This window comes from Hibiscus syriacus, unplaced genomic scaffold (assembly GCF_006381635.1).
Source record: "Hibiscus syriacus cultivar Baekdansim isolate YM2019G1 unplaced genomic scaffold, ASM638163v2 tig00017446_pilon, whole genome shotgun sequence".
Taxonomy (NCBI): Eukaryota; Viridiplantae; Streptophyta; class Magnoliopsida; order Malvales; family Malvaceae; genus Hibiscus; species Hibiscus syriacus.
Genome location: NW_024062407.1, coordinates 65,206 through 93,082, shown reverse-complemented (window position 1 = coordinate 93,082; position 27,877 = coordinate 65,206).

Here is a 27,877-nt window from a genome sequence, read left to right as displayed (position 1 = left end):
ATTGAATGACCTTTGACTTTGACCGGGTATACCTATCCTTACGTTTTTCGACGTTCTGAGTTCGATTTCACAGTATGTTTTTCGAAATTCGGACCCGAAGGCCTCAAAATTACCAGTCAAACCCTTTTACTTTTTCTGAAAAGCTAAAATTTTCAAAAAGTCATAATTTATGTTTTTGATGTCCCGAAACTGTTTTTGGGGTCCATTTCGCCAAACTATAACCAATAAGCTATTTTTGACTGATTTATCACATGATTCGATCTGTTTTTCGGAATTAAGCTCTGTTTTTTATATAATTGCTATTGATATGGATCCGATGAAATATTAGAGGTTGAATTAAAGATCAAAGGCATTCGAATGGAATTTATATGGTCGATCAGTATGGCACAGAAATCGAGGTAATACTTTACTACTTCTTTATGCTTTTATGGAACATGTGAATATTGGTAAATGCATGATCAAGATAACGTTGGTCTCATTTGTGTAGTTAATTAATTTCTACACTCGATCTGAATAAGGTAAAAAGGTTCAGTAATTGATTATGGTTTAGATGACTTTTATAAGAAATTGAGGGATTGTTAGAATTAAATTACAAGTTTTGTGCTTAGTGATAAAGAAATCAACCTGGATTTGTAACGTATAATTTATTTCATCAAATGTTAAATGTTAAAGGTAATTGGATGAGAAATTATGTGAATACTTTGGTAGGGTAAAATTACAAAAATACCCTTATGTTATAAAAAGATAAGATTTAACTATAGAAGTTGGATAAGATGTTTTTAAAGAAATATTGAACTGATGAAACTACTCATGTGCATAAGAAATGCTAGTTTTGCTTAGAAAATATAGATAACCGGTTTTTTAACCCAAGAGGATTTGAGCAAGAATTTAGGAGTCTATTAAGGGAATCATTTCAAGATCAGAGAATATTCGGGAAAGAAATTAATCAAATGGTCTATAAATTATATTATTTGGTTAAGAGTTAATAATGAAATTATCTGGTTAAGAAATTACGAAAATACACTTGAGAGGTAAAATAGTCCGAGTTGACCCTTAATGAGAAAGTACTTTGCGGATTCGTACTTAACTCAATTAAGTATGGATTTAATTGTTAAGATCCTGTCTTTGTACAGAAAAATGCATGATATTTCGTTTGTAAAATCTAAGAAGGCACTTGACCCAAAAATATCCGAGTTATGAGTAAATACCCGAAGAATAATTTATCGGGGGTGTTCTTTTATCATAATTTTTTGAAAGGACTGAAATAAATTATAAGTTTAAATTCGATAATAACATCGGACGGAAGGAAATGCATAAAATACACTGGATCTATAAAATGACCATAATATCCCTGGAATGGAAATGACTCAAGAATATCACCAAGCTCAGGAATGATTGGATATCCTCGAGCTCTGGAATAAATGGAATAGAACTGAACACCAAAATGACCAAAATACCCTTATTGCTTAGACTAAGTAGATGTTTTGGATTAATTGAGGAATCCAAGTAAATATGGGTGTTGTAATACCCTTAAAAGTTATGGAACACAACTTAAGTGAGCCGATCAACCTTAATGACATGTCAGTACCTGAATGACATAGATATCACGTGAATGAGTGTACGTCTACTCAAGTTTGGCTCGATGATAATTTTACAAGTATTCAGCTTAGCTCAACTCTAAATCACATTTAACAATAAGGATTGGATATTTGTTCGACAAATCAACCATAAAGACCAAATTAGATTGAACGAAAGGACAATATGTATCTGAAATTCAGAAACGTCTGAATTACACTGGAAAACCCCGAAATAATTGGAATAAACTTGATTGCTAAATAAATTAAGTAACCTTAAGGACTAAGGATTAAATGAGTGATTTGGATGAGTCTGGAAACGTTAATGAACATACATGATGTAATGTTCTTATGGATCATGATCTACAAATCAAGCACGTCAACATTTCATGATATAGTGGAAGCGTGAACATGAAATAAAGACATTAGAAGATTTATTCAGCGATGATTTGGAAGATGATATATGGACTAGAATTTGTGGTATTAAAGTGTAATTACCCTATAAGGACAATGAATTGACCAGTCGACAAGCATTAATTCTGGGAGATATTCTTATGAAGTTGTTGATAATAAAATCGATTGATATAGATTGTAATTGTCCTGAACCTTAATTTCTTCCTTATCAGCTCAAGTCTCGTTCTGAATAATTGATGATTCTGTCAGTTATTGAAATCTTCCATAGCGATTCTAAATTTTGATATCCTATCGGTATACTAAAGATTCGTGTTTCTCTGCTTGCTAAGATTATCCGGTACCTCTGAATAATTTATGTAAACTTTGGTTTGTTCCCTAATAACCTAAATATTTTACCTGATTTTTGATTTGATTTCTGTTATAATATCTGACCTTGATTCTGATCGGATACTTGACCTGGATTTTGATCAGATACTTGACCTGGATTTTGATCTAATACTTTACCTGGATTATGTTTTGATTTTTGATATATTTGTTTACGGATGAAACATGTTTTATTTGGGGGGGTAATATTGGAGGAAGTATACCTAGAGGCTCCTCAGCTTTGTGCTCAGGGCCTCACTTACCGGCTCCTCGGCTTTGTGCTCAGGGCCTTACTGGACTTGACGATGGGTGTATGGTTCAGGGGAACCTATACATATTGGACTTGACGGATATGGGTAGTGTTCATATTTTAAAAAAATGTTTTAAAAGATCTGTATCTTTTTACCGGTTTCACAGGAACACATTAGATAATATATTCTGATTCTCCTGAACTCAGTCATTCGAAATATTTATCTGAACTAAAAACTCACTGTTTGTTACTTCCTGAAATACCAGTAGGATCTCTGCTCAATATAAAGATTTGTAGATATATGAACCGATAAAGAAATATATGTTTATTTGTATCTGCACGTTCTTCAGCAACATCTGGTAGTTCTGTATTATTGAGCTTTCCAAAGCTCACTCTGTTACTCACCTTTTCAGGTTAAAAGAATTGTACCAGTGCATCTATCGATAGTAAAGAAGTTCTTCCGACGTTGCTTGCAGAGTATGGTACATGTGATTTAGGGGCATGTAACTGTATTTTGTTTTATATACGAGTCTGAAAATCTGTTTTATTTTTTAATACTAAAAAATGATTTTTATAAGTTTAGATGTTCTGACAAAATTTTTTTAAATTTTCTTCTATTTTTACAGTGGGTTACTCCGGTGGCCCTAATGTGACACTCTAGATCGGATCGAGTTACCAGCATTGGTCTGAGAGGGTTACAATCAATGTTTTGTCTTATATTAAAATCTTATGTTAAAAAAATTGTGCCATCGATATCTTGTGTACGGAAGGGTATATGGGGAATGGGTGTTACATTCAATGGTATCAGAGCTGCAGGTTTAGCCGATTATTGGTGGAGACCAGTCTTAATTTTAAAGTAAAAAAAGGGATTACATTCCATAAAGATTGTCAGTGTTACTGATATGGTGTTATTTTAGAGAAATTGATGACATTTCTTACTAATGGAAATGTTATTATTATGAATGTTATTACAGATGCAAGAATATTCGAATTCACGAAGAGATGGGGGACATAAGATCCAAGAAGGAACTAATAGTGAGAGCTATAAGGCGAATAGTGAACAACTAATCCCCTCTGAAAATGCTAGTGCACCTGCACCTCAAGGGATTATGGTGCCTGAATTTGGAACTTTTATGAAATCCCTTGATGCCATATTGAATCGATTCCATCCTCCCCCTGCACTGAGAATGTTAATCCCAAACGAGCTAATGAGCTTGGGTGCTCTAGGGTTTCATGGAGAAGAAAAAGAGGGTGAAGCCGACTTGTGGTTGAATGTTGTTATATTAATGATACATGTACCACATGCCCTAAAGCTAAGGATGATGAATTTACTATACCACTTGGCTCTATCACACGAGGTCGGTCCAAACTTCTTAAAGACAAGCTTCAAATCGTAATTCAAGCATTCATCCGTAAGGGTCTAATAGCATCATATTTACAACAAATATTTGAAGGGGATCCAGTTGCTATCCGATCAAAATGTCTTTTGTAGATACAATCGTCTTTCTCTTATCTTTCCAACAGTTCTTTCATCGCATCAATCTAATAACGGGAACTCAAGATACATTCATTTTACTGAAGACAACGTATGCAGAAATTCCTATACGAGATTAATATGTGATTATTGTTAATATTACGAATATTAAATATTTATATTGATTATTTGTAATATAATGTAATATAGGATGATACATTATCTTTTAGGATTAGATTTGTTTATTTTATTAAGAATTAAGGTTGTGTTAGAACATTATTTTTAGTTATTATTATTTTATTAGGAATTATAGTTAAGACATGTTTACTTTTTTATTATTTTATTCATTAGTTATTTAGGACCTTTATAACTCACCCCTATATAAAGGAGGCTTCACTCAACTTTTTAAATCAGATTTATTTGATTAATAATACAACGAGATTTATTTGATTGCCTTGTGCCTTCGGAGCTTCTTATCTTGGAGTTCTTTCATGTTCTTGTGAGGGAGATTAATCTTCATACTCCAATTTGCCATATTATCGTATTTGCATTTTCATTACGACTAGGAGGGCTCGATGTGAAATTATCCATCGATTTTCCACATATCAATCCACACTATCAATCATCTCAACCGTTCACCTTCATAAGGGAGATTTTTTGATTTCTTGGTTATCTTACTTTATTTTCAATTTTTTATATTTTGTTTATATTATTCTAATCTTGTTTCTTACCTTGTTTCCAACACTTAAAAGAAACTCTAAAAGACCCTAATTGCTAACATCACCTTCCCCTATTCATCCCCCTTTGTTCTTCATAGAGTCTAGAGCTTTCTAGGTTTGATTTTTCAACAATAGCAACATTCATTAAGCCACCACCGCTTCCCTATCAATTCATGCTTGAGAGTCTTCAATTCTCAGATCCAAAAAAGTTGGGAGGAGTTGTATCTTTACTGAAAGGATCAACTCGAGTATGGTGGTCAAATACTACAATGTATGCACCATCGAAGCAAGTGACTTGGCAATTCTTCCTCGAGGAATTCAAGAACAAGTATGTGGGTGAACAATTCAAAAGGGCAATGTTATTAAAGTTCCTTAATCTGAAGCAAGATGATCGAGCAATATATGAATTCGATGATGAGTACAAAAGGTTGAGTCGCTTTGCAATTGAAGTCGTTCCAAATGACAAGGCAAGACGTGATTGGTTCATAAAGGGTTTAAGGCCAAAAATAAAAGAGATGATGTTGACCTTTAACTTTTTGAGTCTACAAGAAGTAATAAATAGAGCTAAAGCTATTGAAAGAGCTCAGGAGAAGACGTTAGCTGTAGAACAGAATGTTTAGGCGGGGAAAAGAGTGGGAATGCCTTCCACTCCCTATCATGTTAAAAGAGGCAAGGGCTCGAGTTCCAGATTTTCAGATATAGATAGTTTTACAACAACTTCACAAAAAAATAGACAATCTCAATCTCTTGCTGCGAGATCAAGTAGTGCAACATGAGAGAGAATTACATGTCAAACATGTGGTAAGTTACAGAGTGGAACATGCAGAATACTCAGCAGAGCTTGTTTTCAATGTGGCGAGACGGTCATTTCACTCGAAATTGTCCTAAGAAATTTTGGTCAACTTGGCACAAACTGAAATATTAGTAACAGCCTCAAATAAAAATAGAGGAAAGGGTAGATACAGGGGACAAACGAATTCAATGTATAGACAAGAGACTCAGTGAGTAGCTAGAATTTACAATATTAAGACTAATGAGGATAAAGATGACCTTGAAATTGTAATAGGTTTTTTTTTATCTTTTTAATGAACCTGTATTGGTTTTAGTTAATCGTGGTTCTACACACTCCTATATTAGTACCAAATTTGCTAAAATTAGAGGAATCCCTTTAGAACCAATTGTGAGTGAGATGATAGCGGTAAATCCCATGGTTCACAGTGGAAGAGTCACTAGAATATGTAGAAAATATCCTATAAAGATCCAATAGATTATTTTTCCGACAAACTTGATGGAGTAGCCCTTCGATGAATTTGAAATTATTCTGGGCATGGATTGGTTATCTTCACTTTATGGATGGGTTGACTGTCAAAAGAAACACTTATTTTTAAAGGATGTCGAAGGTTCAGAAATCATAGTGATCTGCGACATAATGAAATTACCATCAAATGTGATATCAACCATGACTGCCAGGAAGATGATGTCGAAAAGATGTGTCTCTTTTCTTGCCAATGTGATAGATACTCGAGTTTCGGAAGCTAAAGTAAATGATATTCTCACAGTTAGAGAATTTTTGGACGCTTTTCCAAAAGAGTTACCGAGCTTATCTCCATATCGTGAAGTAGAATTCCAAATTGAGGTTTAACCGGGTACCGATGTTGTTTCTATGGCTCCATATTGAATTGCTCCACTGGACTTAAGGGAGTTAAAAGCACAATTGCAAGATTTAATTAATAAAGGATTTATTAGACCAGTGTTTTTCCTTAGGGAGCACCTGCGTTATTTGTGAAAAAGAAGGACAGGTCTATGGGGTTATGTATTGACTATCTTCAATTAAATAAGGTAACGATAAGGAACAAGTATCCTCTTCCGAGGATAGATGACTTGTTGGATCAATTAAAAGGTGCAACAATGTTCTCCAAAATAGATTTGAGGTCGGGTACCATCAGTTAAAGATTGAGAAGGATGATATTCCAAAAACAACTTTTTGAACTTGGTATGGACATTATGAATTCATGGTAATGCCATTTGGATTAACTAATGTGTCGGTAGCATTTATGGACTTAATGAACAGAGTATTCCAACCGTATTTGGATCAGTTCGTGGTAGTGTTTGTAGATGATATATTAGTGTACTCCAAGTCAAGAGAGGAATATGATACTCATCTTCATGTAGTTCTTCAGATACTTCGCAAAAAGAAGTTTTATGTGAAATTGTCCAAATGTGAATTTTGGCTAGCTGAGATTGCTTTCCTTGGTCTTATAGTCTCTGCATAAGGAATAAGAGTGGATCCTAAAAACATTCAGGCCATATAGTAGATTGGCAGTCCCCAAAGAATGTATATGAAGTTCAAAGTTTCTTTGGGCTTGTTGGGTATTATATGAGGGTTTTGAAGAATTTCTCAATATTAGTTCAGTCTCTAACTAAGTTCTTACGAAAAGGGATGTCTTTTGTTTAGACAGAAAGGTGCCAAGTAAGTTTGAAAAAGTTAAAGAGAATAGTAATTGAGGCTCCAGTGCTCGTCCAACCTAAGTCGGGTAAAGATTATGTTTTTATAGTGATGCATCCCATAATGGGTTGGGATGTGTACTGATATAAGAAGGGAAAGTTTTGGCTTATGCCTTAAGACAATTGAAGTATCATGAGAGAAATTACCCGACATATGATTTAGAATTGGTAGCAGTAGTGTTTGCTTTGAAAATTTGGTGCCATTATCTGTATGGTGAGAGTTGTCAGGTTTACACTGATTATAAAGTCTAAAGTATTTGTTGATTGATAAAGAGCTGAATTTGAGATAGAGAAGATGGATTGATCTCTTAAAAGATTATGATTTGGTTATTTATTATCTTTTGGGAAAGGCTAATGTGGTAGCTGATGTGCTCAGTCGAAAGACTTTTGTAGCTTTAAGGGATTTGGATTCATGTATGTCTTTAAAGGAAGATGGTGCTTTGATTGCATAATTAAAGTTAAAACCAATGCCTTTGGATCAGATAAAAGAATTGCAAGGTCAAGATATGAAAATCTTGATGAGATTGGTACAAGTCGAAAAGAAAGAGGTCAAAGATTTTGAAATAAGGGACAATTGATGTTTATATTATCGAGGAAAATTGAGCATTCCTGAGGATGAATAATTGAGAAAAGATATTTCTTTGCGAGGCAGATTATAGCCCTTTACGATGCATCGAGGCATAAATAAGATGTATCAAACTTAAAAAGTCGTTATTGGTGGCCTGGTATGAAAAGAGCTGTAACAAAAATTTGTTACAAAATGTTTGACATGTTAGCATGTGAAAGCTGAACATCAAGTGCCTTCCGGATTACTACAACCAATGTCTATTCCTGAATCGAAGTGGGAGCGAGTTATAATGGATTTTGTTTCAGGGCTACCTATGTCACAAGGTAAAAAGGACTCAATATGGGTAATTATGGATCGATTGACCAAGACAGCTCATTTTATTCCAGTTCGAGTAGATTACTCGATGGATAAGTATGCTAAGATCTATATAAAAGAAATAGTTAGACTGCATGGAGTGCCTCTATCGATAGTGTTCGATCGAGACCCAAGGTTTACTTCGAGATTATTTAAGTGTTTACAGGGTGTATTGGGTACTCGATTGAACTTTAGTACAACTTTTCATCCGTATATGGATAGGCAGACAGAGCGATCTATTCAGATACTAGAGGAAATGCAAAGGGCATGTGTGATTGAGTTTGAAGGATTATGGGAAAGGTATTTGTCATTAGTAGAGTTTGCTTATAATATTTATCAATACAGTATTAAGATGTCCCTGTATGAAGCTTTATATAGGAGGAAATGCAGAACACCATTAAATTTTGAACTAAAAGATTGAGACCTAGTTGGCCCGGATTTAATGAAAGAAATGGAGGAAAAAGTAAAATTTATTCAGAGGAATCTAAAGATAGCCTTTGATCACCAGAAATATTATGCTAATTTTAAGAGAAAAGAAATTGAATTTCAAGTTGGGGACAGTATTTTTGAAGGTATCGCCTCGGAAGAAAGTATTACATTTTGGGAGAAAAGGAAAGTTGAGTCCAAGATTCATTGGACCTTATGAAATCTTAAAAAGGGTTGGACCATAGCTTATCAATTGGCTTTACCTACGGATATGGAAAATATCCATAATGTTTTCCACGTATCGATGCTTAGAAGGTACAGATTGGACCCATCTCATATTATTACTCTTAAAGGCATAGAGATTCAACCAGATTACCCCAGACAATCTCTCAAAGCTCTTAAAATGTCAAGGCAAAAATTTAAACAATAAACAAAATAGATTTGAGCAAAAATCATAATGTGTCATTCATAAAACATAAAATAATTGTCTCGGAAAAACAAATACTAATACCAAGTAAATCAGTTCATGGTGTTGTCAAAAGTCATCCAAAGTATCATCATTTAATACAACCCAAAGCTAAGTAAAGAAATTAAGAACTAAGGATGAATGAATCCCAAAATAGGAGGCTCTGTCGTGACATCTCTGACTAGCACCGCATCTACCCTGGTGGCCAGCCTCTCTCGAGGCCTGATTGCCGCTCTGTTATAGCATAGCTATGGAGGACACCAAGGACGGTCAGGTTGGAGAACGGTGGAAAAGCATTACGGTTGATTACTCCAAGCTTCAATTAAAGCTCTTCTTTCTTTCTTGCCTCCTCTTTTTGGTGGTTGTGACTAGGTATTTATTGAGGGAAATCTCCCTGGGTTTGGTATAATTAAAGATTCTCTATATACCCATATTTTCTTATCTAGGATAAAAAAGGAAAGGCGGCTGGCTATTTTCAGAATCTTAAGGGCTTGATTGCATGTGAGGGTAGTGGTACACCTGGCATGTGACATAAGAAATCCGTCAGATCTGCTTCAAACTTTCAAGATAGACCTTGCCTTGGCTAGATAAATCTGCTCCTCACTGTCTTTGTCTTCTATGTTCCACTGCCCTTTGCAAAATACATTGTCACAACTGAAATGTTCATCTTTAGTTAATTTCCTGCACACACTAAATCCACACAACCCCTTTCTCCTCATCAGCATCAGTCAAACAAAATAAATCTTGCCTAGGCAAAACTTATCCACCACATGCAATTATAACCTAAATACAACTAATATGCGACTAATATACTATGAACACTTTGTTTAGACAGCAATAACTTAAGTAAAAAGACTACAAATAGAGTATTGTTATGGAGTTATCACCTTGCCGTTGATCCATCTTTTCATAAAGAGCATCAAAGTCTTCATGAAAGATTCACATTATTTCATTAATTATTACTTGCATTTGTAAGTTTGGTTTGACCTGCATTTTCTCTTGGAGGAATTTGAGAAATTGTTAGTAATAATAATAAAGAAAACCATACAAGCACACTCACAAAGCCTCACAATTTCACTCCAAAGAAATTTGAAAGATCACCCCACTCAACTCGTGTTTGCACTCAGGAATATATATAGTTGGCTTTTATTAATTCCCTTACTGGTCTCACCCACTCAATTTTTCCTTTTACCACTCAATCTCTCTTGTTAAGTCCTTTGAATAACTAACTCAAGATTATAGGAAACAAATCTTCAACTTGTTTGTCGCTGCAATAATCTTGTTTAGGAGAGAAATATAATGCAATTATGACAATGGTAAATAAAATAAAGAAGAAAGGATTAGAAATGAAGAAAAGGTTTGAATAAGAAAGAAAATAAAAGAGAAAGGGTGACTTACAAGCCAAGAACAACACTTAATCATTGCTTCCTTTTTGCACCTCTTTTTTGTTTTTTTGTTTTGCTTTTGATGTTGCATGCCAAAATGCACTTGCTAATCACTTTTAACTATGCTTTCATACCACTTTATGTAAGCCTATCTATGTCATCAACGATGAAGTTTATAGATAGCCTTATTGTTGTCTCGATCTAGGAAATGATACCAAGTATTGTTCCTAGTTTAATAAGTATGGCTGCAAAATAATAAGGATAAGAAAATGGATTAGTAATGATGATAATGATGAAAATAAATAAAAATGAAATAAATTTAGGATGAAGAAATGAATAGGGTTGTTGCTGAAGAAGTATGGCAATTCATATGACCATACCAATGCCAACATCAGATCCTGAAGTTATGCCATCAGGATTTATGACTTGTGCAAGAGCAAAAAATTAAGGGAAGTTCTTTCATACAAATGGTTGCATGCTTTCAACTCATTTCATGAAAAGGAATCATTAAATCATTAGTTATATTACATGTTGAATATTGATATTTGATATAGCATATGATCCACATCCTTATATTATACACATTGTTATTTTATAATATGTCAAATACTTAACTTAAGTTCTTTATCCTTGAATGACGGTACATTCAGCCACACCCAAGGGTGCTTATTTGGGCTAAATGATAAAGGCTAAAGCTAGGACACTATTATAGGAACACTCAAGAGAGCATGAGGAACAATTGGTGAAACATTGTTTGTTGACAAGTTAGCTCATATCTAGACTGAGCTGGAGATTTGAGATAGAAGATGACTTCATTTCAGATGGGGAGTTGCACCATCAACATCACCAATCATAATACTTAAAATATGGGTCAAGTTAATTTTTCATAAATCGTTACTTTTGGAGATGATTTTCACAATGAGCTGCCAAAACACTCATCATCAAACAACTCACTAATGGCCAGTTCACATCCAACCCATTCACCTTAGAACTAGCTCAATCATGAAGGGTTATCTTTCAACCATTGTGATCTTTCATGAAACTTGTTTTCCATTGAAGTGCCATGACAACTAGGTGTACGTTGGTGAAGATTTTTCATCAAAAGTAGGACTAAATCTCGAAGAGGTATAAGACAAGCATCATGACCGTTCGCCCAGCCCCTACAAGCCATGCATAAAGAGTTTTGGCGCCAATATGAACCAACATCTCATCATTCGTCCAAGCAAGGTTCCACACTAGTGTTAGCCGAATAATTAAGTCCCTTTGTGAAGAGATAGCCGAACTAACATAAAGACTAAGGGACTTGTTCATTTACCCTAATATTTATGCATTTTCATTAAGGCATGTACTTAGTCGAATGGGCACATATCTATTCAGCCAATCCTCTCAACTACTATAAATAGAGAGGCTTATTTAATTTGTAACCAACCTTTTGATAAATAAAACATTTTTTGCGAGATATTTATCTTCATGTTCTTTTGAGAACTATATCGATTAAGCAAGTATAACTCTATATACTTGTGGTGTCACCTCTTTCACTAGATACTTATAATTCTTAGTTTCCATAAGTAGTTGGTTTAAGTCCTAAATTTCATCTCTTATTCAAGTTTACAAAGTCCGACGCTATACTCTCTATAGTATAGTTTTTTTTTAACTTGTCTAATATACTATTTGCATTTCCATCCACCATCTTCATTATCTTTCACTTAAGCATCTATCCATCCTCATCATCCTTCATTGTCATGCATATCATTGTTTCAAGGCCATCTTCAACAATATATTTGAAGGCATTTATTGCCATACTTCTTCTGCAATAACTCTAATCATTTCTTCATTCTAAATTAATTTCATTTTCTATTTTTATTTCCATCATTATCATCATTACTAATCCATTTTCTTATCCTAATATTTTATAGCCATACTTACAAAATCTAAAGCAATATTTGCTATCATTTCCCAGATCGGGACAATAATAAGGCTATCTATCATCTTCTTCATTGAGGGCGTAGATATGCTTACATCAAGCGCTAATCAGAGCATAGTTTGAGGTGTTAGCAAGTACATTTTGGCGTGCCAAAAAAAATAAAACAAAAGGAAGAAAACAAAGCTCCTACAATAATCAAGGAGTTCAAAACTAAAGAAAGTGCACAAAAAGAAGAAAAGCAAAAAAAAATTCCATCAAACAAATACAAAAGTAAAGGTCCATTAAAAAGTCAAAGCTAGAACGTTGGAGGCCTATTATCAACCTTACTCAAGAGATAACCTTATTGTGTCTCATAAGGGAAAGATTGTAAGTATTGTTCTTTCTTATTTAAACCTTTTTGTTCATTTTTAATCATTTCTTCTTTCTTTTATTTACCATTATTTTCAATTTCATTTATCTTATAATCAAGTGATTGAAGTGATATATGAGTTGAAGGTTCGGTTACTATTATCTTGAGTTAGTCTTTTAAAGAACTGAACAAAAGAGATTGAGTGGTAAAAGGCAATTTGAGTGAGTGAGATCAGAAAGGGAATCAATAAAAGCCAAGATATATTTCCCGAGTGTAAACACGAGCTTTGAGTAGAGTAATCTCTTATCTTTTCTTTGGTTACTATTAGGAATGCCATGGCAATTTGATAAAAAGGCCATGCATGATGGCTACACCAACCGATACTCTTTCTTTCACAATGAAAGGAAAGTCATTTTGACTCCACTTTTACCAAGACAAGTGATCGATGACTAGAATGCTATCAAAAGAAGTAATGAGGAGTCTAATTCTTCTAAAAAGGAGGAACCTAAAAAGATGAAAATACATGCTGGAGGAAGGGACATCAGGAACCATCGTTCAACCCAAAAAACTTTAATTGTACTTATGTGCAAGGATAGTTTTCTTTTAACTAACCCTCCAAAAGGTTTGCCTTCTCCTATTCTTAATCTGTTGCAGGAATCTAAAGAAATGTTTCCCAAAGACATTCCTAGTGGTTTGCCGCCCATCACAAGAATTGAGCACCAAATCAATTTCATCACTGGTGTCACCATTCCAAACCAACTAGCATATATGAGTAATCCTAAAGAAACTAAAGAACTTCAAAGGCAAGTTGGAGAGTTAATGGAGAAGGGGTACATTCATGAAAGCTTGAGTACATGTGTCGTTCCTGTCCTACTTGTCCAAAAGAAAGATGATTCATGGTGAATGTGTGTGGATTGTCTCGCTATCAACCAAATTACCATTAAATATCGACATCCCATACCAAGGTTGGATGACATGTTGGACAAGTTGAGTGGTGCCACCATCTTCTCCAAGATTGATATCAAGAGTGGTTATCAATAAATTAGGATGAGGGGAGGAGATGAATGGAAAACCATATTCGAAACAAAGCAAGGTTTGTATGAATGGTTGGTGATGCCTTTTTACTTAACCAACGTACCCAGCATCTTCATGAGATTGATAAATCATGTTCTCTAGCATTTTATTGGTAAGCTTTGTGTCGTTTATTTTGATGATATTTTAATCTACAGCCAAAACATGGATACATATATAACACTTAAGGTGTGTTATTGAAACGTTGCAAAAGGAAAAATTGTATGCTAATCTTAAGAAATGTGTTTTTTGTACTAGAAGTCTTTCCTTCTTAAGATTTATTATGAGTTCACAAGGATTACAGGTTGATCCTGAGAAAATTAAGGCCATCAAGGATTGGCCCACACCTACTTCAATCAGTCAAGTTCGAAAATTTCATGGCCTTGCAAGCTTTCATAGAAGATTTATGCCCAATTTCAGTTTTGTTGCAACCTCTTAACAAGGATCATTAAAAAGAATTCCACCTTTACATGGGGAAAAGAACAAGAAGATGCCTTCAATAGAATGAAGGCATGTTTGACAAAGGCACTCTTACTTGTAATGCCAAACTTTGATAAAATTTTTAAAGTGGAGTGTGATGCCTTCGGCATTGGAATTGGTGTTGTTCTAACTTAAGAAGGGCGACCAATTGCATATTTCAACGAAAAGTTAAGTGGTCCTTCACTAAACTACCTAACTTATAATAAAGAGATGTATTCTCTCATTAGAGCACTTGAAGTTTGGCAGTACTATCTTTTGCCAAAGGAGTTTGTTATTCATACGGATCATGAAGTTTTGAAACACATCAAAGGCTAGAACAAGTTTAACAAATGCCATACCAAATAGGTAGAATTTTTGGATTCCTTTCTATACGTGATTCGCTATAAGAAAGTTAAGGAAAATGCTGTGGCCAATGCACTTTCTAGAAGATATGTACTCCTTAATACTCTTGATTCAAAAAAACTTGGTTTTTCATTTATCAAAGACTATTATGCTACTGATCATGACTTTGGAGAAATGTATAATTCTTGTGATAAAGGTGCAGATGAGAAGTTCTACAAGAATGAAGGGTACCTATTCAAGGAGGGCCATCTATGCATTCCACAAGGGTCACTTTGAGAAGTACCTATTCGAGAGGCACTTGACGGAGGACTTATGGGGCATTTCAGAGTAAGTAACACATTGGAAACATTGAAGGAACATCTCGATTGGCCAAAAATGAAAAGAGATGTTAAAAGAGTGTGTAAAAGATGGCTCGATAAACAGACAATATCAAAAGTCATGCCCCATTGTTTATACATACATATTCAAATTCTAAAAGAGCCTTGGTTGGATATATCCATTATTTTGTGATAGGATTACCAAGGATAGAGAATGGACGAGACTTCATATTCGTGGTTGTTGATCGATCCCACAAGATGGTATATTTCATTCCATGCCACAAGGTTGATGACGCAATTCATGTGGTAAATTTGTTCTTCAAAGAAGTAATAAAGGTACAGGTGTTCCAAGGACTATAGTCTCTGACAGGGATGTCAAGTTCCTTAGTCATTTCTAGAGGATGTTATGGAACAAAATTAGAATTAAGTTACTATTCTCCATGACATGCCATCCACAAACTGACGAAAAAATAGAGGTGGTGAATAGGGTATTATCAACGTTACTGAGATCTATTATCAATAAAAATAGCAAGGCCTGGGAGGAATGATTTCCACAAGTGGAGTTTACTTTCAATCGTTCCGTTCATTTTGCAACAAAAATATCACCATTTAAGGTAGTATATGGATTTAATCCCTTAACTCCTTTATATCTTCTTCCTTTACCACATGAACATGCAATCAACAAATATAGAAAGAACAAAGAAGATTTCATCAAAAATCTTCATCAACAAGTCAGAGATAACATAAACAAACGAAGGAGACAATATGAATAACAGGCTAATAAAGGTCGTAGATACTTAAGTATACAGCTAGGTGATTGGGTATAGGTACATTTGAGGAAGGAACGATTCCCTGAACATAGAAAATCAAAATTTATTCCAAGAGGAGATGGGCCTTTTCAAATAATTGAGAAGGTAAACGACGACAATGCATACAATATAGACTTACCAGGTGAATATCAAGTAAGTGCTACTTTTAATGTATATGATCTTTCCTCATATAAGGAAAATGTCGATTTGAGGATGAATCACATAAAAGAACGGGGTGATGTGATCATATCAACGCCAACATCATATCATGAAGTTTTGTAATCATGACCTATAACTCGTGCAAGAGCAAAACAATTGAGGGAAGTTCTTTCATACAAATGCCTTCATGCTTTCAAGTCATTTCATGAAAATGAATCATTAAATCATAAGATATATTAAATGCTGAATATTGATATTTAGTATAGCTTATGAACCATATCCTTATATTATACACATTATTATTTTATAATATGTCATATCCTCAACTTAAGTTCTTTATCCTTGAATAAAGGTACATTCGGCCACACCTAAAGGAGTTGATTTGAGCTAAATGATGAAGGCTAAACTTATGATACTCATATAGGAACACTCAAGAAACCATGAGGAACAATTGGTGAAAAGTTATCCGGTGACAAGTGATCTCATAGCTGGAGATTTGAGTTAGAAGATGCTTCATTTCAGTTGGTGAGCTGCACCATGAACAACACCACTTAGAATACTTCAAATATGGGCAAGTTAAATTTTCATAAATCGTACCTTTTCACGAATACGTGCCTTCCCAGAGATGACTTTTCACAAGGAGCTGCCAAAACACTCATCATCATACGACTCACCTATGGCCAGCTCACATCCAGCTCATTCACCATAGAACTTTCTCAATCATGAAGGGTTACCTTTCAACCATTGTGACTTTCATGAATGTAGTTGTCCATTGATGTGTTATGACATCTAGGTGCACATTGGTGAAGAGTTTTCATTAAAAGTAGGCTTAAATCTTGTAGACGTATATGAGACAAGCATCATGACCATTAGGCCAGCCTCCACACTCCATGCATAAGGAGTTTTGGCGCCAACATCTCACCATTCGGCCAAGGAAGGTTCCATGCATGTGTTAGCCGAATAATTAAGTCCCTTTGTGAAGAGATAGCTGAACCAACATGAAGACTAAGGGACTTGTTCATTCACCCTAATAGTGATACATTTTCATTAACACATGTACTTAGCCGAATGAGAACATATCTATTCGGCCAGTCTTCTCAACTCCTATAAATATGCTTATTTCATTTATAAACAATATTTTGATAAATCAAACTTATTTTGTGTCAAATTTCTCTTCAAGTTATTTTGAGAACTATATCGATTAAGCAAGTATAACTCTTTATACTTGTGGCGTCACCTCTTTCACTTGATACTTATAATTTCTAGTTTCCATAACTAGTGGGTTTAAGTCCTAAACACCATCTTTTATTTGAATTTTCAAGGTTTGGGGCTATACTCTCTATAGTATAGTTTCTTCTTTAACTTGTCTAATAAACTATTTCCATTTCCATCCACCATCTTCATTATCTCTCACTTAAACATCTATACATCCTCAGCATCCTTTATTGTCGTGCATACCATTATTTCAAGGCCATCTCCAACAACAAATTTGAAGGCCTCCATTTCCATACTTCTTCCACAACAAATCTAATCATTTCTTCATCCTTAATTCATTTCATTTTCTATTTTGATTTCCATCATTATCATCATTACTAATACATTTTCTTATCCTAATATTTTGCAGACATACTTAATGAATCTAGAGAAATAGTTGCTATCATTTCCTAGATTGGGTTAACAATAGGTCTATCTATCATCTTCTTCATTGAGGGCATATATAGGCTTACATCAGCAATGGTGGCCTTCGAAGGATGTTGTTGTTGAAATTGGCTTTGATGTAGTAGAGTGCACGGTAATAAATTTGATGAAGATGGTTGTTGAATGATAGAATGGTAATGGAGATGAATAAAAAGGATGGTGATTGAAATGTAAGAGATAGTATCTTAGTGAAGTTAAAGAATAAACCATACTATAAAGAGTATAGCCCCAGTCTTTTCAAACTTGAATAAGAGGTGGTGCTTAGGACTCAAACCCACTAGTTATGAAACTAGGAATTAGAAGTATCAAGGTGAAAGAAGTGACACCACAAGTATAAATAATTATATTTGCTTAATGGATATAGTACTTAAAAGAACTTGAAGAGTGAATTATCATAAAATAAGTTTATATAATCAAATGTGTCTTTATAAATTAACTAAGCCTCTCTATTTATAGGATTTAAGAAGGTTGGCCAAATGATTACATGCCTTTTCGGCAAGGTACATGTCTTAATGAAGATGGATAACTATTAGGATGAATGAACAAGTCCTTTGGCCTTCATGTTGGTTCGACTATCTCTTCACAAAGGGACTTACTGATTCAGCTGGAATAAAGGCACATCTCCCTTGGCCGAATGATCATGTCATGTTTCATCATGACGCCAAGGCTTGGGTGTGTTCCCATGGTATGGCCGAATAGTCTTCTAGGCTGCCTCATGTCTCTTCGAGTTTTAAGCTTCTTTTAACTTCAAAAACCTTGCCAATGTGTAACTAGGTGGCATAGCACTTCAATGGATAACAACTTTCATGAAAGGTCACTTTGTTTGGAAGACAAACCTTTATGATTTGAGTTACTTCCCTCATGAATTAGCTGAAGGTGAGTTGGCCATAGGTGAGTTGCATTTAGGTGAGTCATTTGACATCTCCTTATGAAAAGGTACCTCTTGGAATGGTAATTATTCGTGAAAAGGCACAATTGGTGAAAATTTAACTTGGGCCTTATTTTAAGTATAATGAACGGTGATGATGATGGTACAACTCTCTAGTTGAATTGAGAAGCCAGCTAGCTCAAAAGTCCAGCTCAAGTCAGCTATGAGCTCGGAGTACAGTTGACAACTTTTCTCCAAAAATGATCTTGAGCTTCCCAGTAGTTGTCTTAGTCATGATTCCATAGCTCGTGGACGTCAATTATAGCTTTAAGTCAACTCCCAACATGTGGCCACCTATGTACTTTCAAAAAGAAAAAAAAAATATAAGTTAAATAAGTGAGAGTAATAAACATATAACAAAAGATGTGAACTTTAAATAATAATAACTTCATGCATAACATAATAATGATAAAAATGTTATTATCATAGTTATATATGTAATATATATATATATATATATATCAATGTCATAACAAATGAAATATAAGATATATATTATGAATGTAATCATCATAATCATAATGTAAAATAAGAATGAGTTATAGAAAATCCCCTTTTTAATCTTGTGAAAGGTTACAAATGCAATAATGAATATGGTGATGAATTAGGTCACATCATCCCCCTTGTTTTGAGTGATTTTCCTCAAATCAAAATGTGACTACTCCCTAACGTCCTTCCATGCAATAGTTGATGCTTCATTATCAATAGTTATCTCCTCAATAGTCACTTGTTCAAGACATTCCTCTTTGAAAAGATATCTCTCTAAAAGTTTTTTTGGATAGTAGCATACCAATAGGTACCTTTTTGAAAAGATTATTTTCATAAGTCATGTCCTTTGAATAAGTGTTGTGAACGTTCATGTCCTGAAACGAATGGAAACTCCCATAAGTAAAAGAATTATTAATTATAAATAAATAAAAGATGTACTCCCTATTTATGACCTTTGGATGGTCAAGAGTCATGTCTTTTGAAGACATATTGTCTTGCATGATCATATCTCTTGGCATCCCAAAAGACATTTTCTTTTGTTCTCCAAAAGTTGTGTCCGTTGAATTATGAAGAGTCACAACTTTTAGCTCCTAAAAAGACACAACCTTTAAATATTTATGAATCACGCCTCTTGGTTCCTCCCTTTGACAAGTTAAATTGTCCTGCAAGTAAAAGTAAAATTATGCATTTTCAAAGTTAGAATAATAGTCTTTAATCTCGTGTCTCGTCAATAAGCTCTCTCGGATCAAGAATGTATATTAATAAGAATTTGTTTTCTGATTTATTTTTTCCATGCGTGATGACGCCTTCCCTTTCCCCATGGGTTCAAAGCTTTGTTTCATCTTTAGTTGATCACTCTGAACTTGTTTCGGTGTCAAAAGAGGAAGGATAATCTTCTTTCCTCTATGGTTGAACGAGTATTGGTTGGTGAAGCAAACATGAATAGTTCTTTTGTCATACTGCCATGGCCTCCCAAGAAGTTGATAGGTAACATGCATAAGGACTACATCACACATAACCTCATTCTTGTACTTTCTAATTGAAAAAGGAACTATCACATATTTGTTAACATTGAGTTCTCCTTGTTCGTTGAGCCATTGTAGCTTATACGAACTTGGATATATCATGGGTTTTAATCCAAGCTTTTCCAACATGATGGTTCATGCTACGTTTGTACAACTACCACCCTCTATGATCATAAAACATACCCTATCATTCACATGGCATCAGGTGTGAAAGATTTTTCTCTTTTTCCGTTATACTCCGCTACTTGTTTACTCAAACTTCTCTTAATCACAAGGATTTCTCCTTCAACGAGAGCCTCAATTTTTGTGTCTTCATTGGTGTCTTCTTGTGTTTCTTCTTCAGACTCGGACTCAATGTCACCATTTCGAAGTAAAAGCATTATATTTTGGTTGGGGCATTGTGTATAGACATGCCCTCTCCCAAGACATTAAAAGAACCGAATGTTCCTTGAACATTCAGTTGTTTGTTTTCATCAGTTGTTGTCATTGTTCACTTGTTGGGTCTTGGAAGATTCGACTTTCTCTTTGCTAGGAGTAGGAGTGGACTTCTTCAAATTATTTTGGCCCCATTTTGAAGGTATAGGCATGACATTACAGGATATATGCCTTCTTCATAGTTTTCTTTCTATCTTCATCACCATTTGTACCATTTCATATATTTTAATGTAATGGTATAACTCCAAAGTGTTAGCAATTTCTAGATTAAGTACTGCAAGAAACAATAGCCATGGTTCCTTCACGATCATCCTCAATGTTAACTTGGATCACTGACACTTCCATTTCTTTATAGTGGGCCTCCACACTCTTATGGCCTTGTTTGAGATTCTGTAATTTCTGAAACAAATCTCAGTGATAATGAACATCAATGAAATGTTTCCGTATTATACCTTTCATTTCATACCAAGTTGAGATTGGTCTTTCACCATTCCATTTTCTGCTTATAGTAACTTAATGCCATCATATCAAAACATATCTATGAATTTCATGGCTACCAATCTTACTTTCTTTAATTCTAAATAGTTGTGGCAAATAAAAACATGTTCTACTTTGCTTTCCCAATCAAGATAGGCATCGAGATCATTTTTTCCTTGAAATTAAGGAATTTTGATCTTGATGTTACTCATGTTGTCATCAACAATAGCACGCCTGGGTCCTTGTAATGTTGTTTATAGTTCCTCTTCATAATTATATGGAATGTCATCTTCTTGGAGGGAGAGGTTGTTATCTCCTAGGAGAACCATTGTTTCGATCTTGTTGAAGACCTTGTTGTTGATCCATCTTTTCATGAAGACCATAAAACTCTTCACGAAACATTCGCATCATTTCTCCAATTAATACTTGCATTTGTAAGTTTGGTTGACATGAATTTTCTTTCGGATGACTTTGAGACATTGTTAATAATAATAATAAATAAAACCTTACCAACACACTCACAAAGCCTCACAATTTCACTCCAAAGAAAGTTTATAGACAACTCTAGTCAACTTTCGTGTTTGAACTCAGAAATATATATATTTGGCATTTATCAATTCCCATACTGCTCTCGCCCACTCAATTTTTCCTGTTACCACTCAATCTCTCTTGTTAAGTCCTTTGAAGAATTAAACTCAAGATTATGGAAACAAAATATTCAGCTTGTGAGTCACTTCCATAACTTGATTATGAGAGAAATATAAGGAAATTAACAAAAAGGTAAATAAATAAAAGAATAAAGGATTAGAAATGAATAAATGGTTTAAATAAGAAAGAAAAGAAAAGATGAAGGCTTTCTTACAAACCAAGAACAACACTAACAACCTTTCGATTCCGATACACAATAAGGTTATCTCTTTAGTAAGGTTGATAACAGGTTTACACCATTTTTGTTTTGACTTTGTAATGCATCTTTCCTTTAACTTTGTTTGCTAGATTTTTTATTTATTTTCTTTTATTTTTTTCTTTTGAATCATTTGAATTGATGAAGGATCCTTGCTTCCTTTTTGCACATTTTTTTGTTTTGCTTTTTATGTTGCACGCCAAAATGCACTTGCTAATCATTTCCAACTATGCTCTGATACCACTTGATGTAAGACTATCTACATCCTCTATGATGAAGTTTATATATAGCCTTATTGTTGTCTCGATCTAGGAAATGATAGCTAGTATTAAGCCAGATTTAATAAGTATGGCTGCAAAACGATGAGGATAAGAAAATGGAAAAGTAATGATGATAATGATGAAAATAAATAAAAATGAAACGAGTTAAGGTTGAATAAATGATTAAAGTTGATGCGGAAGAAGTATGACAATGGTGGCCTTCAAAGGATGTTGTTGTTGAAGTTGACTTTTGATGTAGTAGAGTGCACAACAATGAAGTTTATGAATCTGGTTGTTGAATGATAGAATGGTAATGGAGATGAATGAAAAAGATGGTGATGGAAATGTAAGAGATAGTATTTTAGTCAAGTTAAAGAAGAAACTATACTATAAAGAGTATAGCCTCGGTCTTTGCAAACTTGAATAAGAGGTGGTGTTTAGGACTCAAATCCACTAGTTATGAAAATATGAATTAGAAGTATAAAGGTGAAAGAAGTGACACCGCATGTATAAAGAATTATACTTGCTTAATCGATATAGTTCATAAAAGAACTTGAAGAAAGAATTCTCAGAAAATAAGTTTATATAATCAAATGAGTCTTTACAAATGAACTAAGCCACTCTATTTATAGAATTTGAGAGTGATGACCGAATGATTATATGCCTTTTCGGCCATATGTCTTAATGAAGATGCATGATTATTAGGATGAATGAACAAGTCCCTTGGCCTTCATGTTGGTTTGACTATCTCTTCATAAAGGGAATTAATGATTCCGATAGAATGAATGCACATTCCCGTTGGTCGAATGATCATGTGATGCTTCATCTTGGCTCCAAGGCTTGAGTGTGTGCTAGGCATGTTCCCATGATGTGGTCGACTAGTCTTCTAGCCTGCCTTATATCTCTTCGAGTTTTAAGCTCCTTTTAGCTGCAAAAACCTCACCAACATGTACCTAGGTGGCATGGTACTTCAATGGACAACAACTTTCATGGAAGGTCACATTATTTGGAAGATAACCTTTCATGATTTGAGCTACTTACCACGTGAATGAACTAAAGGTGGGCTAACCTATGCCGATTTTTCCAGTTTATTTCCTAACATTTAATCAGTTCTAGTTTGGTGTCTAACTTTTCATTCTGTTACTAAAAATGGGTCAAGTTGTGATGAACAATTAAGTTTAGTCGTTAACCCATTAAAAATGTCACCTGAAATATTTTTTAATATTAAAAATCCATGTGTTCTCAATTGGATTTACCTCCCTCTCTCTCTTATTCCAACTTTCACTTCTTAATCACCAATTTTCTTTCTTTATGTTGTTTCTTTGATCAATTCTCCTTGATTTTCTTTGAGTTTTTAACTTTTTTGTTTTGCTTGTAAGTTTTTAACATTTTTTTCATTTTCTTTTGTTTTTTGTTGGGTTTTATTGATTGCATTTTTGTTTGATTAGGTTCGATTGACAGAAAGAGAGAGGTAAGAAGCCATTTGAGAGGATTCTAAATTATGTACTTTTGTTTTTATTTGGGTATCATTAGGTTTTTGATAGGATTTTGCTATCTTTTTTGGATTTTTCTTGGTTTTGGGAAATTATGAGAATTGTTGTCCCTTTGAGGATTATACCATCACGAGGCATGAAATTATTTGTTGATACTTGTTTGACCCTCACCTCTTAATTTCCTTTGATATAGATGAGATTTGGGAAACAGGAATGTAATACCCCAAACATCAGGTGAGTTACTATATTGAAAAGATTTAAAATTTGGAGGATTAAATTGAATAAATGCTCAAGTATATGAAATGAATTGTGAATATTGTGTTTAAGACCTATTAGTAAGAATGGAAGAATGAAAGGGCATTTTGCTCATTTAGAGGGAAATGGATTTAAAAGTTTATTTTATTAGGGATATTTAAGAAAAGAAAAAGGGGAAAAGTGGAGAAAGGTAAGTTAATTTCTTATTCTCCTTTCTTCTCGTCCCGTGCTCTCCCCCATACCCAAAGGTAAGATTTCTTCAAGTTGGTTTTTCCTATATTTTATGGGTTAGTTTTGAAACCTTAAGTGATATAGAGGCTTAAGGAAAGTCCAAGGATAATTAAAACTAAGTGATTAGTGAATTATTTAAGATTTAAGAAAATGGGTTTTTGATTGATATGATGAAATATGAGTGTTTATTGAGGTTTATGAGTAAATTTGACTTGTAAAATAAGTAAATAATATATTAGAAGCCTTGGATATGATTAAAAACATGTATTAAAAAGTAGTGTGATTCTTGGTTTGGAGTTTTCTTTAGAGATTTTTGGTGTTATAGGAAGATTAATGAAGGGAAGTTAGTTGGGTTTAGTAATGATGAGTTTAACGGTATTGTTCGATGTAAAAGTACGAGATTTAAACAAAACTTGCGTAAAAATAGAAATGAAAAATATGGGTAAGGGAATCAGTACTAGAAGAACAGTATCGATACTATAAGTTTAAGTTTGAGGAAATAGGATGAACAACATCGATATTGATGAAATTAGTATCGATACTATTGTGGTTATCGATACTAAGAGAAAGAAATCGATACTATGGTTTTCATAATGAAAAAATGGTATCGATACTGAAGGGAGTATCGGTATCATAGTATAGAAGTATCAATACCATAGTAGGGGTACCGATACTATTGAGCCTGGAATTTTTAGATAGGATGAATTTTAATAGAAATTGAAAATAATAGAACTTTTGAGTATTATTAGAAGTATAAATGTCAGAAAGTATACTAATATTTGTATGGTATGTGTAAATAATGGATGCTTGTGTAGATCGTAACAAAGCTCCAGAGTTAAGAAAAAAAGGGCAAGGATAAAGTTGCCGAATAGTCGGACATCATTATAGCATACTAGTGAGGTATACCAAGTGAGTGCATTTCTTTTACTTCTAAGAAATGAGGGGGACTTACAACGAGTCAACCTCAAATATTTTGATAAAGCATGTTTTAAAGTACTCTGATATATTTTCATAATGTTTATGGAAATGGTATTATGAATAAGTTTCAGAGTATTAACTGCTCTAAAATGAATAAATGAACGTTAATGTTGTTCAATGGTTTTCAATGTTGATGAAATAAATGTTTAAATCTTTGAATTTGACTTAAAAGCCCATTGTATGTGCATTGAGAGTCAGGTGAATTTTAACATACTTCGTGTATGATGGTATCGATTTATTTTGTTTAATGCATAACGGTGCATCTTCGTATCAGTACTATGTGTACTTTTTGTACTATAGGTGCAATCATGGTATTCATAATGAGTTTGTGAATTACCATTTCGATATACGATTTTTTATATAAGTTTTCTATCGATTTTGTTTAATGCATAACGGTGCATTTTCGACACTAAATGTGCAACTCATGGTATTCATAATGTGTTTAAGAATGACCATTTCGGCCTTATGTGTGCAATCCATGGAATTCATAATAAGTTTATGAATTTCTATTTCGGCACTTTGGTGCAATGCATGTACCTTGAATTTTCATTTGACATACATTGGTAAAATAAGGGATATTTGGAAAAATACTGATGGATAGGTATGTTGGGTATACTAAAACGATTTTGATGACTATGTGAAGGAAACTTGGGTTACTAGAATAGTTTTAAATTGTTCTTATAAATTATATGATTTAGTTCGTATTTTGATAGTCATTATGTAATTGTGCATGAATTTTACTTCAGTTATATTTGTATGCCCCACTAAGTAAATACTTAGCATGTGTTGATATCATGTTAGGTATTAGCAAAGACTAACTGAGTAAGGAGTATAGCAGAGATCATCAATCCCATTTTGACTTATCAGTAACAATAGGACCATTATGTCTACTTTTGATAAATTATATGGCATGTATTGAACTTATAAAAAGGATCTGAAATGTAAATGTCTTACGCTTATTGTAATATCTTATAAACTTAAGATTATTTTATCTACTAAAAGTTAACAAGCTTTTATTTTTATTACAATTAAATGTTTTATTAATGGAACAAAATTTTATGACTTTACAAATAAAGAAATATTTTTAAAAGTCATGTGATACTTGTGACTTGTGTACGAGAACATATACGGGAAATGGGTTATTGGTATTAGAGCTATAGGTTTAGCCAATTCTCGGCAGAAACTGGGTTTTATTTGACATTAAAAAGGGTTACATGCCACTAAGATTGTCAAGGTTACTGATATGGTCTTATTAGAGTATGATTGATGTCACTCCTTACTAACTTGAGTGTTATTATTATATATGTCGTATTAGATGTCAGAATCTTCGAACTTGCGAAGAGCAGTTGAACAAGAAATTATAGAAGGATCTGGTAGTGAAAGCTATAAAGCTAATAGTGAGCATCCGATTCCATCTGAAAAACGCTAGTGCCCTTGCACATCAGGGTATGCTCTTGCCTGAGTTTGGAGCTTTTATGCAAGCTATCGATGTCATCTTGACTTGGTTCCAGCCTCCTACGCCTCCCCCTACTCCTCCAGTACTGAGGATGTTGATCCCAAAAGAGTTGAAAGGTTTGGGAACTCATGAGTTTTGGGGATAAGAGGATGAAGGTCATCTGGAGGTTGATTTATGGCTCAATGATGTTATGACAATGCTTGAAAGTCTTCACTGCTCGGATTATGAAAAGTTGGGTGGAGTTTTATCTTTACTTCAAGGATCAACTCGAGTGTGGTGGTTAAATACTACGATGTATGCACCACTAGAGCAAGTGACCTGGCAATCCTTTTAGAAGGAATTTAAGAACAAGCATATTGGAAAATAGTTTAGGTGCACGATGTTGCTGAAATTCCTTAATTAGAAACAAAGTGATCGAGTAGTACATGAGTATGAGCCTGAGTACAACAAGATGAGCTATTTTACTTCTAAGGTAGTTCCCAATGAAAAAGCTCGACATGATTGGTTCATCGAGCATTTGAGACCAAAGATGAAAGTGATGTTATTGCCTTTAAACTTACCTAGCCTGCAAGAAGTTATAAATTGAGCTAAGACTATTGAAAGAACTCAATAGGAGACTCTAACAGTATAAAAGAGTATGAAGATGGGAAAAAAAGTTGGAACATCTTCAACTTCCAATCATTCTAAGAGAGGCAAGGGCTCGAGTTCCTGATATACTAATAGAGATGGTTCTGATACAACCTCACATAAAACTAAACAATCACAGTCTTTTGTTGCTAGCTCGGGTAGAGCATTTGGAGAGAGAAGTACTCCATGTCAGATGTGCCAAATTTCACCGTGGAGTATATATATTACTCACAGGAGCTTGTTTCCAGTGTGGTGAAACTGGTCACTATGCCCGAAACTTTCGTAAGAAATCTGGGGATAATTCAATGCAATATGAGAGATCGATGGTAGCTTCTAATAAAAACAGATGAAAGGGTAGATCCAGAGGACAATCTAAGTTATTGCCACGATAAAAGACTCGGGGAGTAGCCAGAGTTTACAATATTAAGACTAAAGAGGATCAGAATGACCCAGAGATCTTAATAGGTACATTCCATCTTTTTGATGAACATGTATTTGTTTTAGTTGACCCTGCTTCTACATGCACATACATTAGTACAAAGTTGGTTAGAGCTAGAAGAATTCCTTTAGAACCAATTTTTAGTGAGATGATAGCAGTAAACAGTATGGGTCACAGTGTTAGAGTAGCACGGGTATGTAGAAAATAATCGATAAAGATTCAAGGGGTTGTGT